We start from the raw sequence: 18,645 nt of genomic DNA, 5'->3' as shown, positions 1-18,645 counted from the left end.
TCCAAGAATTAACAATGGAACCCTGAGCGAGTCCCTTCCTTTTAGAGAAGTTAAATTTCTTCATTTGTAAAATGGAAGGAACCATCCTACTCATATATCTATGAGTTCTTGTGAGAATTAACAACTAATTTGTGAAATTAAATAGAAGGATATGTGTTTCTACATGCAGCCTGACATGTTTAGAATAGGTACTCCCCCTGAAAGCCACCATGATGACAGAGGTGGTATAAAAACGGCACAATCCTCCCGGTAAAGTATCTAAAACTGGAGTTGTCAACAATCCCCCCCCCCCCCCCCGCCGTTGAAAATTGATCTGTATTCCCCCAGGCAAGTCATTACATCCTTTTGTGCCAAATTGTTTTCATCTTTTAAATGACCCAGTAATCCCACTTTGGGCAATATACATAAGGGAATAATCCAAAAGGAAAAAAGAAGGCAATTTGTTCAGAGATGTTATTCATAGTGCTATTTCTAGCTCTTTACATATCCCTCTATTATAGCACTTCTCTCACTGTGCTGTAATTATCCACTCCCCTTCCATACGCCTCCAAATTATCTTTGAATCAGTCCCCAGCACCTAGCACAATGCCTGGCATACAGTAAGAACTCAATAAATGTTTGTTGACTAAATGAATGGGCAATATGAAAGAGATTTTAAAAGAAATTCAAATGAGCAAAAACAAAACACTGCTTTTAAGAGATAATGCTAGAGTTTAAAAAAAAAAAAAAATGGTAATACAGACGGCAAACTATTCAAAGAGGAGCATGCGAAGACGCCCAGAAGTGAATTTCAGGTGATTCAGAATACGATCTCTGAGCATCTCCCGGCTCATGCCCAGTGCAGTATAGGACTGCCATGAGACACCCAGGGCATGAGGTCTCATGTGGAGTCACTTTGGCCCGGTGGCCAGAGCACAGGCTCGGTCAGGAATCTTAGATTCCCAGCCTGACTCAGACACAACCTCACACTGGCCAATCATCGAACTTCTCTGAGACCAGTTCCTCCACGCCACTGAAACATGGGGGATTTACAGGAAAGCCCACCCCATTTAAAGGAACCACAGAGGGGGAAGCGAGGACCGGCAAGTGTGAAATCAAACGTAAACGAAAGAGGAGGTTTGGGAGGTACGCTTGGACCACGGTCCTCAAGCCAAGGTGGGGCCTTGAAGCCCCAGCTCTTCCATGCCCCACCCCCACCCCCCACCCCAAGCCTTCCATTCCCATTTAATAGGGTGGCTGAAGGCTCCTAGCAGGGAATCTGCAAGAGGCAAGAATCTGGAAGACCCATCAAGGGAAAACAATATGTTAAATATGGCCCACAAAGTCAGCATCACTCTGAATGTTCCGTATTCTTGGTGGGAAAGAATGCTTTATACAAATACCCAAGGAGAGCGAAGGAAGCGGCATGTTCTGCAGGGCTTATTTTGGGGCGTTCCAGCAGCTCTCAGCCAGGAAGTCAGAGGCAGGAAGCCCCTGCCCTCTGTTCCCTGGCCAGAAGTTCAAGGTTAGAAACCAAAGCAGGGAGCACACAGACTCCTTAGTCTGAATCAGCTGCAAGTCTCTGCACCCCCCACCTCCTGCATTGCACATTTTCACCTCCATCAGGGTCTCCCAGATTCCTGCCCATTGACCTTGACACTATTCTGAAGGAAACTGCCCTTGACGTCCCGTAGACAATCCCTCCAAAACATGTCGTGAGCCAAGTCACTTGTCTCTGGCTCCATTTCCACCACCCTAGTCACAGTTACCACCACCTCTCGTCTACTGACGGCAAGAGTCTCCTCCTGACCCCCTTGCTTCTACCCTTGCTCCCTCCCTGCAATCCATCCCCCTGAGAGCGAGCTAAATGATGCTCCCCATCACCCCTAGATTCGGGTCAAGCCCCTGCTCTAGCTTACTTACACCCAGCAGCCCTTTCCCTGCCCTCCTGGCATGTTTCTTCCTCGGCCGCCCACTACCTCCTAGCATTCTGGGCCCTTTTCATTCCTCAAGCACAAACTCATTCCCGTTCCATGGCCTTGGCACTGACTGCGCCCTCTGCATGGCTCTTCCTCCTGACTTTTGCACGACTGACTCTTGTCATTCAGACCTCAGCTTAAACATTACCTCCCAGATCCCTTCCTCCATTCACTCACCGTCTTAGTGCCCTGTGTGAATCCTCCTAAGTGTTACTTATCATTCCCTCCTATTTACAGGTTCATTTATTATCTGCCTTCTCCACACACCCCTAACTAGAATATAAAGGTCCAAGGAATCATTGTTCCATGTGTCTTTTCCTTCACTCTAAACCCAGGGCTGGATCAGTGCCCAGAACAGTATGAAGCACATAGGTGGGAATCCAATAAACATTTAATAAAATTAGATGAATACATACCACCAGTGACACAAACCTTACCGATTGCTAAGGGCAAGTCGCCCAGCACTGTGGATAACGTCCTGGGCTCTGGAGTCGATGACGATCAGTAATGCTTGCTACTCAGGAGCTGTAGTTTAGGAAAGTGTTCCCATTTCTCTAGACCTCACTTTTCTCAAGTAAAATGGGGTTAACATCACCCGGCTATAGGAGGGCAGGGAGGATAGAAGGAGATTGATCATGTAGAACGCCCCGTGTGGGCTCAGCACAGACAGAATGTTCCCTGTTGTCAACGGCGGTCCCATCTTACAGGTGGGAAAACTGAGATCAGAAAGGAGCAGTATCACCCAAGTGAAACACTGGGTCAGCAACAGAGCCAGGTCAGAAAATCACAACTGCAGTCTCTGTCCACTGCTGTGCAGACTAGCTATTCCTTAGACATCGTAATAACAAAAATGCCTGATAGCATGTAACTGATTTATATACTCTGTCTTGTTCCCTAAAGGATCTGCTCTGAAGTACCTAACAGAAATGCATGTAATTCGTGATTTTTTTTATGGTGAGAAAACTGGGGAGTGAGATGGAAAAATAAGGTGAAGGAAAAGGACAAGGATTACAAAAAAGAAGAGTCTTGGGGTGCCCGGGTGGCTCAGTCAATTAAGTGTCCCACTTCAGCTTAGGTCATGATCTCGCAGTTCGTAAGTTCTAGCCCCATGTCGGGCTCTGTGCTGACAGCTCAGAGCCTGGAGCCTGCTTTGGATTCTCTGTCTCCCTCTCTCTCTGCCCCTCCCCTGCTCGCACTCTGTCTCTCTCTGTCAATAGTAAACACTAAAAAATTATTTTAATAAACAAGCATTTAAAAAATTAAAAAAAAAAAAAAAAGAAGAGTCATACGTCTCATACCATTTGCCAGAGGTGGGCTTCACATTTGGCTCTAAGCTTCGCAGAGACCGATAGAAAATGGAAGGAAATACCCATGTACAGTCCTTTGGAACACTCGGTTACTGAAATGTCACAGCAAGGTGTGAGGAGGTATCACTATCCAGTTAAGAACCACCCTAGTTTGTCACACTCTTGCCAACTAAAATCAAATATCCACTTACCCCTGACCACATGCACTCTGAAGTCACACAACCTGGGTTCAGATCCCAGCTCCACTACCGACTGCGTGACTTTGGGCAACTCAACCCCCCAGGCTCTTCCTCTATAAAAAGAAGGTAAAACACAGTACCTAAGTGGGTCAACAAAATGCGGTATGTATGTATGTAATTCTGTCACGTGCTACAACACAGATGAACCTTGCTGACATTATGCTAAGTGAAATAAGGCTGCCACAACAGAATCGATACTGTAGGATCCCACTTAATGCGAGGTGCCTAGAAATTCATGGAGACAGAGGGCAGAAGGACAATTGTCAGAGCCGAGGGGAAGGGGAATGGGAAGTTAGTGTTTAGTAGGTCCAGAGGCTCAGTTTTGCAGAAGGAAAGGAGTTCTGGAGACGGGTTGCCGGACAGGTGGCTGCATTTAACACCCCGGAGCTGTACATTTAAAATGCTTAGATGGTAAATGTGTACTTTACCAAAATTAAAAATAAAGTTAAAAAAAAAAAACAGCACCTACTCATGGGTAGGGATAATAGTGACTCAATGATTTAGGTCAAGTGCTTAACCCAATGTCTGGCATTCAGAAAGCAATCAATTCACGGCAGTTCTCCTTCCGAACAGTAACAGCCCATACACCTGCACCACCAACCCTAACCTCTTGGTGCCCTTGTCTGTCACCACCATAGCAGGTGTGGGGGGGACCCCAAGCCCTGTTGCCTCAATCCCAAGCCTTCTTGCCTCCCACCCGGCGAGCAGGGCTATACGCAGGCCAGCTACCATCATGGAGCAGGAGACAGGCTGTGCGCAGGGTCCCGGGGTCCTGCCTCCCTGGCATTCTAGAGCGGCTTAGGGAACTGCTTGGCCTCCCTTCAACACTGGACAGACTTGGGTCTCCGAGCACTCCCCTGAGCTATTAGGATCCGCCGCCTAATGCCACCGGCGTGAAAGTGCTTCCCCGAGACACATCTCCAGCGTCTTCCCCGAATTGAAGAAAAGTGCCCCCAGGTTCACCAGAACCCAAACTGACTGCAAAGAACTACTCATGGCCGTGTAACATCTGGCGGGCTGTTAAGAGAGGGTGGTGCCCTCTAAGTCTCTCTTTAAAGCTGTATCAAGGCAAGGAAGTGTGTGTGTGTGTGTGTGTGTGTGTGTGTGTGTGTGTGTGTCTACGAGTGTGCGTCTATGTGTATGTGTAACCATGTGTATGCCTGTGTGTGTGTCTATATGTATGTGCACCTATGTATATGCCTATGAGTGTGTGTGTCTGTGTGTGTGTGTCTGTCTATAATATGTGTCTGTGCCTGTGTATAAAATCCATTCAGAGTCAAGCTCACCTTTCGATGGGAATTACACTGCAGCATTCTGACAGCTAAGCAAGAAAGCCCTCCCTGCTCAGTCTCTTTCAAGGTCTGTGCATAACTTCTACCCTCTGGGAGAAACTGAAGTAGGGGTCTCTGTTCCCCGGTTCTGCATTTTGGACAAGCTATCACTCCCTTCTATGAAATCAGGAAAGAAAAAGATCTAGAAGCCAAAGCAGGTCAGAAGGCAGCAGCCCACATTCAAATAACATTCACATGACTGAAAGCAGAATAAGTAGAAAGCAAAAAAAGGGGGGGGGAGAGAAAATTTTACAAACAACAAAAGCCCATGTAACCTGACAGAGGTCTGAACTGGGGCAGTTAGGTGCTAGTTCTCAGTCTCACCAATCAGATCAGTAAGTGGAGGCAACTGAGTTCCCATTTTCTCATCTGCAAAATGGGCACGCTCTTCTCTGCCTCTGCCTGCAGGGGCAGCTGAACTGTAGCGGAAGGGAGAACAATCGAGAGCCAGGAGCCCGGGGGTTCTAATCCCACCTAATCAGCCCTGTACCCGCAGGGTGAGTTAGCTTAGCTCCCAGGCCCTGCACTGCCCACCGTCCTGCTGCAAAAGGAGGCTGACAAGCCGAATCATCTCTAAGACTCCTTCCAACCCACACAACGTCCTGCACACTGGGTATTTATTCCAGACCGTGGATGCCATGCAAATGCTGCATATATGGCCACATTTTTATGCCCTTAAGGCCAACCATAACTCTGCTTTTCAAGCTAAGACTACCCCTCCCCAAGTGTCCACGAACGTCCTTCGGGCTTGTTGCTCTAACCCTAGCAGACAGACAGACGACAACACTCCCAAATTACCTTCCTACCCAACTCTGGCTAGGCCTCAGGTGGGAGGAAATATCTCTCATATTTTTTTTCACATACAAATACAATTTTCCCTCGGGCAGAGTCCGCCTCCAAATCCCACGGAAAGAAGAGCTCCCCTGGGAAAGCAGCTGTCCACACCCCAAATTAAAGTGGCCAGCGCTCCCAGCAACATGTCCCATCACCCTGCAAGCCCCAGGTCTGCGAGCAGAAAGGCCATTCGCTCTGTCAATAAGGATGTACTCACGTGAGTCGGGCCCCACAGGCAGCTGGCCCTCCGCTGGCCCTCACTCCCTCTCACACACCCTGAGTCCCACTGCAAGGAGGTGGTCCCAAGGCCCGAGGGGAACAGCACTGAAACATTCTCTCCTCAGCTTCCAGTACAAGGGGCAAAGGAATGGAGGGGACGGCGGGGGGGAGGGGGGAAGGGGGCGACTTTGTTTCTGGAAACAAGAATTCAAATCCTGCTTCTCCTAAACCCTGAGTCACCTCCTCCTCTTCCAATAGATCAGTGTGGTGGGTAAACATTTCCATATATGGAGAAGCAGGCTAGAGGATGTCAGAAAAGTCACCCTTCTCTCCTCTGGCACTTGAAGAACATGCCCCCACTTATGACAGATTTCCTTAATCGGAGTAGATGATTAACCCCAAAAGGAGGAGAGTCTCAATCTGCACAGGCTGACTGTTACAGGAAAAAGGCTCCCAGTCCAAACAAGGAAGTGACTGGTTTGCAAGACTTTAAGTTCACCTGAGGAATGGGGCCATCTAGAAGGCACTGACATTTATGGAGTCAATCTATTCATTCAGAGGAGGAGGGTGGTATCTGGGGGAGATGTACCCGAAGCGGTCACCAAGAATCCAATCCACAAGTCTTCTGATGGCAGATGAGCCCTAAAATAATCCCCACCCTTGGCCCCAATTCCCAGACTCCCTTGGGCCAAGAATCCTCCTGGGAACGTAGTTTCGCATGAGTTGCTCGTAGGACAGAAACCAGGCACAGAAACCCAGAATAAAACCAGACTTTCAGAAGAACACTGTTGAGGGGGAAGGAGGGCTGAATGTCCAATTTAATTGGTATGATTACTTCCCATCAGAAGGTCCTGAGAAGTGTTTGAGAACTAAATTGAACCAGTAAAGTCAGTCAGGAACGGATCTGGTCTAAAAAGGACTCCAGACTGAATTAGCAGAAGAGAAAGGAGAGAGAGAGATAGGGTGCAGGGGAAAACGGAGGTGACAGGGAGGAGGGGTCTGCTCATCCCAGTGGTTCTGTTTCTTACAGGGAGCCTGTTCTACTGTTGGCTGCAAAGGCTTTCTGCGTGTCATGTACCAATTTTTCAGAATCACCACCCACCTCCTGGCCTGAACCATGAGGCTGCTAAGTTCTCATCCCCGGGGGAGTCTTCAAGCAATGAACAGCACTACTCAGAGGGCCAAGGCACCCAAGCCCTAAGCCCAGGTCAGCCCACTCCTTAAGATTTTGGAAAAATCAGTTCTCTTGGGGTTTACATTCTTTCATCTACAAACTGGGTCAATATCACCAAACTGTCCAACTACGTGTGCTAAAAGCAGCTTCTACTTGGTCTATCCAAATAGTCACAGCACACTTATTCTGATTACTTGTTTTATCTTTTGGCGAACATACCATAAATACCTGAAAAGCAGCAAGCATTTCTTATTTATTGCGTGTTTAATAAATGAACACAAATATAAGTGATTATTAAATGAGGTAGGGAAACAGGATCAGAGAACCTTCCGGCACATGCCAGAACATAACTCAGCACAGAATTCCGGCCACTGCGGTCCTCCCCAGGGGTCCCAGAGGCAGTCTGAGGAGGGTAAAAGGATGATCCTCGTTTGTAACTGAGAAGACTGGACATGGAGCCCTGTGACTTGTGGTTCTGTAGAAAGACTGTCATCCTGTCAGGAGCTCAGAGTCCCTTCCAATATTCCAGCAGGAACATACCAGCAGAGGGAAAAGACATTCCGTGGAAAATAGCTGCCCACAGATGGCCTGGGAACTCTGGAAACCGGGGAGTAAGCAGACTACAGGGGTAGGTATGAAAACCAAGAACAAAGAGTCTGTGTCTACCCTCCATTTTGCAAAAATAGCACTTGGAGACCAGCTTCCATATTCACAAAAGGGCCCCTCATTCCTTAACGTATGTGTGCCTCTCTTCCTCTTGACCACTGCGAACCACTGGCTCTGGGATCTTGAGAGGAGAGAAGACCACTAAGCCCGATGTCCCGCCTGATTATAAATCCCGCCCCCCCCCCATGGTGTCCATGACATCTCCAGTGAGGTGGCGACCATCATCTCTTACAGCTGCAAATTCCATCTTTCCAACAGAAAGTTCTTCCTTATACGGAAACCAAGTCCGGCTCCTGGCTTTCCCGTGCCTCATTCTGCCTCTTCGAACCATATGAACAACCGATGTCTGTTCCATTGGCTCGGAATTTTTGTGGGTGAATCCGGATACAGAAACGAAGCTGCCCAAGATCTCAACCCTGAGTCACTCCGGCCGTTTCCTGCCCATATCACCCTGCTCGCTCCTAATGTATCTGGTGCCACCTTGAAATCCATCCTTTTCAGGCTTTTCCAGGAAGTACTATTGCTAAGCAATCCATTCTGCACATGGACCCCTGGCCTTGTGGACTCACAAGACGTGCCCTGTGAAATCCCAGTCCCTGGGAAATGAGAGGAGAGACATCTTCGAGACTATTTCTTCAGCCACATTCCCACCCTTTGTGGACAGAGCTCAGGGCTGTGGATCCCATTCCCGGCTCCCCATTCCTGGTCTCCTGTCCTGCCAGACCTAGCATTGTCTCCAGGATACATGGCTGTTCCAAGGAACATTAAGAGAGAGCTCTGCAGGAAAAGAGGGCCTTGCCAACTCAAACGCTCTCAGAATAATAACCAAGCAGCCTGCAGGCAGGACAGCAGTGCCAGCTTGCTGATCGCAGGGCTGGGAGCTCGTGATCCCTGACTAACTACCCCGGCACCATTCTGGACTTCATTGTCTTTACAAATCGGGGGAAAAAAATGTTCTTTTGTGCTGCAGTTCTGATGGCACGGCTTGGAGTCAGGGCACATGCAGCAATGATGCCTCACATTAGCAACATGCTTTACTAGTTGATAAATGCTTTCCCAGACAGTCTCATTTAATCCCTACTGGCAACTCCACTGGGAGTATTGTACCCAATTACGTGACAGGAAAACTGAGGCTCAGAGAGGCGAAGTATATTCCTAAAGTCACACCAACAGTAAGTAATTAGAGGAACGCTAGTTTAGAAGTTAGACGACTATCCGTTCCAACTCTGCTAAGTACTAACTGTATGACCCCTGGCCAACTTTAACTTTCCTAAGCCTCAGTTTCTACACCTGAAAATTAGAGATTAAAATAGCCCTTCTGCCTCCTCCCAGAGCAGTTACGAGGATCAAATGAGATAATGAGACTTAAAACCCTCTGGAAAACAGGAAGGCGTTCCAAAAGTGTAAGGGATTATTGTGTGATTACTTGTAAATGACTGCGCATTCCATTACAAATACAAAAAAGCAGTGAGGTCATCCTCGAGACAAAGAAACGTTAAGGCTCTGGGAACGAAAGGGAAATGATTTGATGTTCTACAGGTTTCTGTCTGTGTGCTTCTCACTGGTAGCTGAACCTCAGCATCAACTGTCAGATTCAGCTGCCAAGTTGCATGTGCCAACAGGACTCTCAAGACAGTGCTCCTTTTTCAGCTACAAGCGAATGCCGGCCCAAAAGGAGGTAATGGAGAGAGGGATGTCTGGGAGACCCTCCGAGAGTCTCAGTTCCGGAAACATGACCTACGACGTTCTCCTTGGAGAAGTTGTTAGAAATACAGGCTCCAGGGGCGCCTGGGTGGCGCAGTCGGTTAAGCGTCCGACTTCAGCCAGGTCACGATCTCGCGGTCCGTGAGTTCGAGCCCCGCGTCGGGCTCTGGGCTGATGGCTCAGAGCCTGGAGCCTGTTTCCGATTCTGTGTCTCCCTCTCTCTCTGCCCCTCCCCCGTTCATGCTCTGTCTCTCTCTGTCCCAAAAAAATAAATAAACGTTAAAAAAAAATTAAAAAAAAAAAAAAAAAAAGAAATACAGGCTCCAGTCCCTCTGCAATAAGCCCACAGGGAAATAAACGTACAGGAACGAGCTATTTACTAGAGAGCACTGAGGAGGCTCCCAAGCATGAATTAATCAAGGACACAGGGTATTTCAAGCTGCAGACACCAAAAAGATGGAAGTCAGCAAACCATTAAACATCCGAACACATCTCACAGAGGCTCAACCTGGAATGCATGCAGCCCAGGCAACGGAGAGTTGTGCCTGCGTACCAGAGCTCCCGCTGCAGGTCACGTGGGGGCGGGAGGGACCCGGGAAACTCGGAGAGCACAGCCACTGGTCTGGTGTCCTTCAGGCCCCTGCCAACACGCTGGTCATCAGGATGCTCCTCAGTGTCTGCAAAGGTCCAAGTCATCAACGTCGTGCATGGGAAGGGCCAGATCTGCCCCCGAAATCCATGCCCAAGGCTGATGAGCACACAGCTCAGTGATGATTATTTCCTGGTTTGCACCTTATCATCTCCTTCCTTGTGCTTCACATTGGAGACAGGCACTAAATAAATTTATCACAGAGGTGTGTGCATACCTATTAAGAGTGTGTGCCTGAATCCCCAGGGACGGTGCAGCAAAGGGCTATGAGACCCAATGTGGAACGAGGGGTGGCCTACTCCATAAGTTCAGACTTCAGGAGGGTATCCTCAATGGGAGGCACAGACTTCCAGGCTAGGTATTCAAAGAGGGTGAGACGGGCGCAGTGACAAAGGACATTCCAGGCAAAAGGAAGGATGTGAGGCCAAGCCATGAAGAGCTATGTCCAGTGACCAGCAATGTGTAGGCCACTAGTGGGAGAGGTGGGCAGATGGGTGGAGACGAAAAGAGGTGACTCCGCAAGATATTGTAGCCTAAGGTGATTAGGTTGGGTTCTATTTCTGAATGCAGACTGGTTTTTTGAGAAGCAAAGTTCTGAGCACACCATGGATCAGGTTTTTGAAAATGGTCTCTTTGGGGGCACCTGGGTGGCTCAGTCAGTGAAGCGTCCGACTCTTGGTTTCAGCTCAGGTCATGATCTCACGGTTTCCTGAGTTCAAGCCCCGTGTCTGGCTCTATGCTGACAGCAAGGAGCTTGCTTGGGATTCTCTCTCTCTCCCTCCATCTCTCTGCCCCTTCTCCACTCGCTCTGCCTCTGTCTCTCTCAAATAAATGAATAAACTTAAAAAATGAAAAGAAATAAAAATAAAAACATATACGGTCTCCTTGACTCCTCACCGGCCAATAATAATAACAACAAAACAACTATAATGTAATGAGTGTTTACTCTGTGCTGAGCAGTATACTAAGCAGGCTACATAGATTACGCCATCTGGTCATATCAGCTGCCCTGTGAGCCAGGCAGTCTCACCTATTATACAGATGAGAAGATAGAGGCTTAAAGAAAAAGGAAACTGGGCAAGACCCAGAGATAGTAAGTGGAAGAGGCCAGGATTAACTAACTCCCAGTACAGACTCAACCCCTTGCAACTCCAGAATGCGCTCGTCAATTTCTAACTTTCTTTCCTGTTGTCCAGACTCTCCCTATCCCATTTCTACAAGATGAAACCATCCTCATATAACTATCACAGAGGACAGTCATATATATAACAAATAAAACTCTCTACAAAAACAGCTGACAGTGTTTCTTATCTGCTTCTGTCTCCCCAGAAGGTCCTTGGAGTCAGGAGCCTCGCCTGTGTTCTCAGCACTGTGCACACAATGAACCCTCCATACTTACATGTGTTCAGTTAGACAAAGTCTTTGAAGGCTGGGCCAGGGAAGTAACACAATACTAGCTGTCATTTCCACTCTACTCTTCACAAAAATGGAACTAACCTCAGTGAGGTTCCCAAGGTCTGAAGAGGAGACCCAGCCAAGATGAAGGACGCAGGTCAAAGATCATGTGCATGGGGCAGCCTGAAGCTTCTGCCCCTTCTCCGAGCCTGCAGGACCCTGCACCTGAAGCCAGGAGCCCAAAGGCCCAAAGGAAGAGGTAGGCAGAATGCTTCTTTGAAAAAGGCGGGGGGAACCCCAGAACCCCTCATAGTGTGACCTGTACAAAGCCACTCCGTCTCTCAGCTTTGGTGAATGCATGCACTGGGCTAGCACAGTAGTTTTCAAACTCTTTTTCCCGGCAGCCATTTTTCCTTTAAACAAAATGCTCTGCAGATGCTTACTTGGAAAGTAGGTAACAACAGAGCTGGTGAGGCCGGGCTCCAGGGCTCCCCCTGCTCTTCTCCCCTGTTGTGATGCCCCACCAAGCACCCCAACCACAACCCCACTTCTGGAGTCTGGTAGTGCTGTGTGACTCAGGAAAGCACAGCTTGAACACCAGCAGCCTTCTGAGCTCTTCACGGTACCTCGCAGCTCTGACGGTGGTCGCCTCCAACACGAGCTCTACCTCCTTAATTAAGCAGCTCTGTAATTGTATCAGTGAGACAGGGAATACACAGGGTAGCAGGAACAGTTCTCAAATCAGAAAACTTGGATTATAGGGGTGCCTGGGTGGCTCGGTCAGGTAAGCGTCCACTTTCGGCTCAGGTCATGATCTCACCGTTTGTGGGTTCAAGCCCCGCGTGGGGCTCTGTGCTGACAGCTCAGAGCCTGGAGCCTGCTTCCGATTCTGTGTATCCTTCTCTCTCTGCCCTTCCCCCAGTAGTGCTCTATCTCTCTCAAAAATAAATAAACATTAAAAAAAATTAAAAAAGAAGGGGAGCCTGGGTGGCTCAGTCAGTTAGGCATCCGACTTCAGCTCAGGTCATGATCTCACAGTCCGTGAGTTCGAGCCCCGCGTCGGGCTCTGTGCTGACAGCTCGGAGCCTGGAGCCCGCTTCAGATCCTGTGTCTCCCTCTCTCTCTGCCCTCCCCTGCTCATGCTCTGTCTCTCTCTCTCTCAAAAATAAACAAACATTAACAAAAAAAAATTTTTTTAAGAAAACTTGGATTATAATCTATTGAAGACCTGTGTTCTCGGCAAGCAAGTTATCCATCTCAGTTTTCTCATCTTTAAAACAGGAAACAATACGGTTGTCTATCTAATAAGGCTTTTATGAGAACTAATATGCATAATAAGTTGCTTGCTAGAATGTTGCAATAAATACTGTGTTGTGATCCTCTCATCTATAAATGTATCTAAGTTCCCAGATGGAAAAGAGGCACTGCTGTGTCCAGAGCAAAGAAGATGCTCCAGAAGTGACCAGGGCTCCACACCCTCATGGACATTTTCAAACGGAGCAAACAACAGGACAGCAATAAAGAGCCAGAGGGGGGAAAATACTTATGTCCCAAATGCCCCACAGCTCATCTCTGAAAAATTTTACAGCTTGTCTCAGGAAACTCTGAAACCCAAGGCCATTTTAGGCTTTCAAGAAAGTCAACCAAGACAGTCAAGGGTGGAGAAAGCAAGCTTGGGAAAACAAATGACCCAGGTCACTGGCACAGGAGGAAGTGTTAGACTTGGCATCGCAGCTTCCGGCTTCCATACCGACCAGTGAAGGGGCTTGAAAAATCCCATCTGTCTCTGAGCCTCAATTTCCTTAACTGTAAAATGGGGATGAGAACAATCCCGCTTGCTACTTGCCCTTAATGCTATATAGAGCCGAGGAAGTTAATGAGTATGAAACTCTGTCAAAGTTCTCAGCTGTGAACCTATATCAAACTTTATCATTTTTAGAATTTCAAGTAACAAGTTGAACTACTGCAGAAAATAACTTCAATGTACCCATAACTTGGGAATCATCCCAACCCATGCTCCAAATGCATGATTCCCTGTCTGTGGCCTGAGTTTTGTCCCGGGCTCCCTGCACATCCTGAAGCTGCTACCAGCTTAACCCCTGCGTCATCCTAGCACTCCCATCTGATCCCAACCAGTAATCTGAGTTTCACAAAAAAATAACATCCAGTTGCCCCAAGGCCAGCATTCGGGATTTCCAGGACGGGCCCCCAACCCATCTTTCCAGACACATCTCCCATTATATTGCTACATGAATCCCTGGCTCCAGTCAAGCATGTACCCCCAATTCTTCCCAACCCCAAGAGTTGGCCATGTTTCCCCCCCCCTTATTCCGTGCCTCCAAATCGGAGTGAAAAATCTCTTTACTGTCCAATGGGGAAGTGGATCACTTGAGAGTGTTCTGTGACTGGAGTGTGGTCAACAGAGTCTTTATTGCCCCATTCTTTCTCTACAGTTGGTCCCACCAACTTCCAGTGCATAAACATCCACATCATAAGAAGAAATACTACCGTATTCTTTGTCGTCAATAAATCTTTTCATGTGCCCCATCTTTTTAAATAATTTTTAACATTTACTTATTTTTGAGGGAGACAGACAGACAGACAGAGCATGAGCAGGGGAGGGGCAGAGAGAGAGAGGGAGACACAGAATCCGAAGCAGGCGCTAGGCTCTGAGCTGACGTCAGCACAGAGCCCGATGTGGAGCTCGAACCCACAAACCTCGGGATCATGACCTAGCCAAAGCTGGACACAACGGACTGAGCCACCCAGGTGCCCCCCACATGCCCCGTCTTTAAAAATGCTTAAAGTCAGGGGAGCCTGGGTGGCTCAGTCGGTTAAGCATCCGACTTCGGCTCAGGTCACGATCTCGCGGTCTGTGGGTTCGAGCCCCGCGTCGGGCTCTGCGCTGACAGCTCAGAGCCTGGAGCCTCTTTCAGATTCTGTGTCTCCCTCTTTCTCTGACCCTCCCCTGTTCATGCTCTCTCTCTCTGTGTCTCAAAAATAAAATAAATGTTAATAAATAAATAAATAAATAAATAAATAAATGCTTAAAGTCAGATATGACCATGACACCCATTTTACAAACAAGGAAGTTAAGGGTCCATAATATAGTAAGTAGCTGAGCCTATAGCCCAGTGTAGGCCCTTGGCTCCTGAGCCTGTGTCACTACCCACTCTCCCCAGCAGCAGAGTGCAATCAAAACCCTTCTATAAAGGTGCTGAGCTGTCCTGTGGCTACCTCGCTGTGTGCCCCTGCACAAATCACTTTCCCTCTCTGGACCATAACATGGTCCCTCTCTGGACCATAACATAACATGACCATCCCACACATCTATACCCCATTTCTCTCCTCCAAAGGGTTTCAGAAATGAAACCGTGGAGAGGGACTACCAAGGTAATGTCTCGCACACGTCTTTGGTCAGTTCCATCCCGAGCTTTCCCTTCCAACCCCCGAAGCTCATCCTGAAAGAAGGTAGGAGGACTGACCTGAACGTCACAGGGCCCCCAGAACTCTACAGGGCGGCACGTGGCGGCATGACCACACAGACCAGCAAGCGGCTCCCCAAGAGCCGCTGCGGTCACGGTCACGGTCACAGTCACGGTCACGGCACAGGAAGCTTGTCGGCAAACTGCTGGAGGAACAGGCGATTTTTAAGAAGTTTGAAATGCAAGAGCATTAATGCGGAGGGCAGTCTAAGACTCCCGCTCTCCTTCAAGGTGCTTCAGACACCAGCTTCCCTCCGCAGTGTAGGCAATACCACTGAGCACCATCTCTCGTGCGACGTGGAGACAGGATGCGGGCGGCAAGCTGCCGTGTAGTCTCGAGTCCACACGCGGACTGCCAGGCTCTCCTGGGACCACAGGAGCCTACACCTGGCTCAACTTGTGTAAACGACTTGCCTGGAGCATTCGTTCACTCAAAAGGCATCACCGATATCTACTTGAGAGCCAGTGGTAGGAGGAGGTGAGGCTTCTGCTCCGGGTACTTTGCGCTAATACCGTCGGCGGCTTCCCAACGGCAAGAGAGTAAGTCCAAGTGCTTTACCTAGTATCCCAGGTTTCTCAATAACTCAGAGTCACCTTCTATTCTCACCATGAACTCCCTCTTACTGCCACTCAGCACACATCCTTTGCTTTTTTTTTTTTTAATGTTTACTTATTTTTGAGACAGAGAGAGACAGAGCGTGAACGGGGGAGGGTCAGAGAGAGGGAGACACAGAATCGGAAACAGGCTCCAGGCTCTGAGCTATCAGCACAGAGCCCGATACGGGGCTCGAACTTACGGACCGCGAGATCGTGACCTGAGCCGAAGTCGGACGCTTAACCGACTGAGACACCCAGGCGCCCCCACATCCTTTGCTTTATTCAGACTAAACTCTTAGCTTGCACTGTTGCCTTTGTTTGACCTGCTACCCTTCCCAGCCCAAGATCAAATATAGATATCCTGTATGTCCTTCAAGGCCTACTGGTCACCCCCAACAGGAGGGAGACTGCCCTTTGAAGAAAGGCAGTTATGTCCACAGTGCTTCACGTATTACAGGACATCTAGCATCTCGAGCTCTGACCGCGGAATGACAATAGTGTTTTGCCTCCAGCTCTGAGACGACAAAAAAAAAAAAAACAAAAAAAAACACCCCAGCACTTTTTCAACTGCCCCTTAGGGAGAAGTCACTGCCCCCAGCTGAGAACGACCCAACCATGGTCACCCTACATGAAACCTCCCTTACCTCTCAGTGCATTTGAAGCCATCTCTCTTCTCCAAATTGGCTCAGCCCACTGTCTAGCATGTCAGTCATAAGCTTCCCGTAGTCTTATCATGCACCTGACTTAGCCATTCTCTTCCCAGCAAGGGCTCCCAGTGGAAGAATCCATGACTTCTCTGCCACAGTGCCAATCCAGCACAGTGTCAGGCTCATAGGAAGTGTCTAATAAACAAGACACAAATTATATAAACAAGACAACTGCCCAGGGCATGACTCCCAAGAGTGTGTAGATGGCAGATACATTCCCTCAGTGGGCTCATCAGAATTCCTCTCCACCTCTAAAGCGCCTTCCTGCACTGCAGAAGCAGACTGCTAAGAACTACATTTCCCACACTCCCTGGAAGCTAGTGAATTCACATCCAGCAAGAAGATATACTTGTGTGAGACCCAGAGGGTGGAAGTGAAGCTAAAGCTTCCTGCCTCTATTTCTACTGGCAAGCACCTTCTGGGGTGCCAAGAGCCAAAACACAGCCCTATGTGGCAAGCCAGCATCCTACCACCAGCCGGGAGGATGCTGAGAAAAGTCTAGAGGCCCAGCAGTGGCTTCCTAATCCCCTCTTCCTCATCCCCGGATTGTGGTGGTGGAATAAATTCTTAAACTCAATAGCTGCTGATGTAGCCTCCTGTTCCCACTGTTCCAGCCTTTCTAACAGTTTTGTTAGCATCTGTTCTCCCGAATGAATCCCTTTCCACTTAATGATGTGGAATGTCTTTCCTTCCCTTCAAGCCTGAAGATGTAGGAGGGCGGTGGGGGGGGGGGGGGAGGACAGTAGATCAATTAGCTGATGATCCGCTCCTCTCTTTCTTGATCTGATCACGTAAGACCTATGTCTGTCTGTACCTAAGACCTTCCCCCTTGCCTCTGTGAAGGGAAGAAATGTATCTCACTTTGCCTCGAGGAGCGTAACAGACCTAAGGAACATAAATAGCAGGTCATAAGCTAATCAGAACTACACAAAGTCCAGCTCCTATAAAACTAAGTGTGTTTACAGCATAACTGCTGACTCTCTCCTGAGAATTCTTGGCTCGACCTCTTTGTTTCCCAGAATTGCCACCGACTAGTTCAGTGCCTCAAAGGCATGCCGGCTGCAGACCTATAGCCCATCTGCTCTGTGCAGCCCCACAGAGTAGGCCTCCAGAAAGGTCTGTTCCTGTCCTTGTTTCCTCATTTATAAAACAGAGGCGGCAATCATACCTTCCTCATAGGCGGGCTTAGAGGATTCGATGACTCACGAAGAAGAAAGCAGCCAGAACAGTGACCGCTTGCGAAGCGTCGCCTGGCGTGGAAACCGAGAGCAATCTTAGGACACAGGTATAAGCCCTACTTTGCAAATGAGGAAATGGAGACTCGGAGAGATCACGTGACGCGCCCAGGTTGGACAGCTAGTAAGCAAGGAGGGGAGGCAGGATCCAAATCCAGGTCCGTGGCCTTCCACCAAATCTGAAGCTCCTTGCACCTCAGCATCCTGCTTGCCGACGTGCACACCTAATGGAAAAATGTATTAAACTGGAGGAGGAAAATCAGCCCCTACATAACAGGACTGTACCTTGGGAGCTCTCTGGGCATCACAGAATGAGAAGGCCAATGTCATAAGCCCTGCCCTTCAGCACAGTCAGCTCCTGTGGGTAAAATTAGCTCAGCTCTGCTCCGGTGCCGCCTAGAGCCCCAAGGCAAAACTCACCCCGGGCACAGCGCGGCCTCACCTGACCCTCCCGGGAAGGGTCCCTCATGCACCTCATTAGGGCCTGAGATGACTCATTTTGCTCTTTCCTGTCTCCGGCTGCTGAGGTCACCTCTCTACTATCCAGAAAGACAGCTCCAAAGGAGAAGTAAAGATGAAAACACAAGCAACCATTCTGTATTCCTTTCCCCAGGGCAGTTCCCGAGCAAGGATGGGGTGCCTGCCTGCCATGCCAGCTGTGTACTGGGGGGGAAGGAGGCTGTGCTGAGTTACATAACCAAGTTGAGGACCAAAGACACACACTAGCCCAGATGGACTCCTAAGACCGCCCTCCTTCTTTTACTCTAGTGATGACAGTGTTGACCGGGGGAGGGGCCTATTCTGTATTCTTGTGTCTTGTAGAACACAGCACATGGATGGTCACCACCAGGGTGTCCTCTGTATCCTCCCAACCCAACGTCACCAAACCTGAAGGCAGAGCTCAAATGCCACCTCTCCTGGGGCCTTCCCTGCTCCCATGCCTACCTAGCTAGAATTTCCATCACACCCTCTATATAATGACTTAGCTCTACCCTTTATTATTTGGCATTTATTCATTCAGCAAATATCTCTTGCACACCTACTTTGGACTTGATGATACAGAAATAAAAGAAATGAGCCCTGATCTCAAGGAAATGCAACCCACTTCGATAAATAGCTGGAAATGGGGGAAGTGGAGTTATCAA

The 18,645-nt window shown here is 48.7% G+C and overlaps 1 protein-coding gene across 3 annotated transcripts in view; it reads right to left on the bottom strand.

Annotated features, from left to right (window-relative positions):
• LPP (LIM domain containing preferred translocation partner in lipoma) overlaps positions 1 to 18,645 on the bottom strand; it is a 692,086-nt gene that overhangs the window by 628,704 nt on the left and 44,737 nt on the right. Inside the window, exon 1 of one of the 3 annotated variants that reach the window (XM_040481155.1) lies at positions 5,887 to 6,045. The exons of the other annotated variants lie outside the window; for them this stretch is intronic. The gene's annotated coding sequence lies outside the window, so the exon portion shown is untranslated. Of the gene's footprint in view, positions 1 to 5,886; positions 6,046 to 18,645 lie in introns of those variants that run through there. 3 annotated transcript variants of the gene reach the window in all.

The sequence above is a fragment of the Herpailurus yagouaroundi genome, unplaced genomic scaffold, assembly GCF_014898765.1.
Source record: "Herpailurus yagouaroundi ecotype Mexico unplaced genomic scaffold, PumYag 159, whole genome shotgun sequence".
NCBI lineage: Eukaryota > Metazoa > Chordata > Mammalia > Carnivora > Felidae > Herpailurus > Herpailurus yagouaroundi.
Note: the sequence above shows the minus strand (reverse complement) of the source record. Positions and strands in the feature narration are given on the sequence as shown.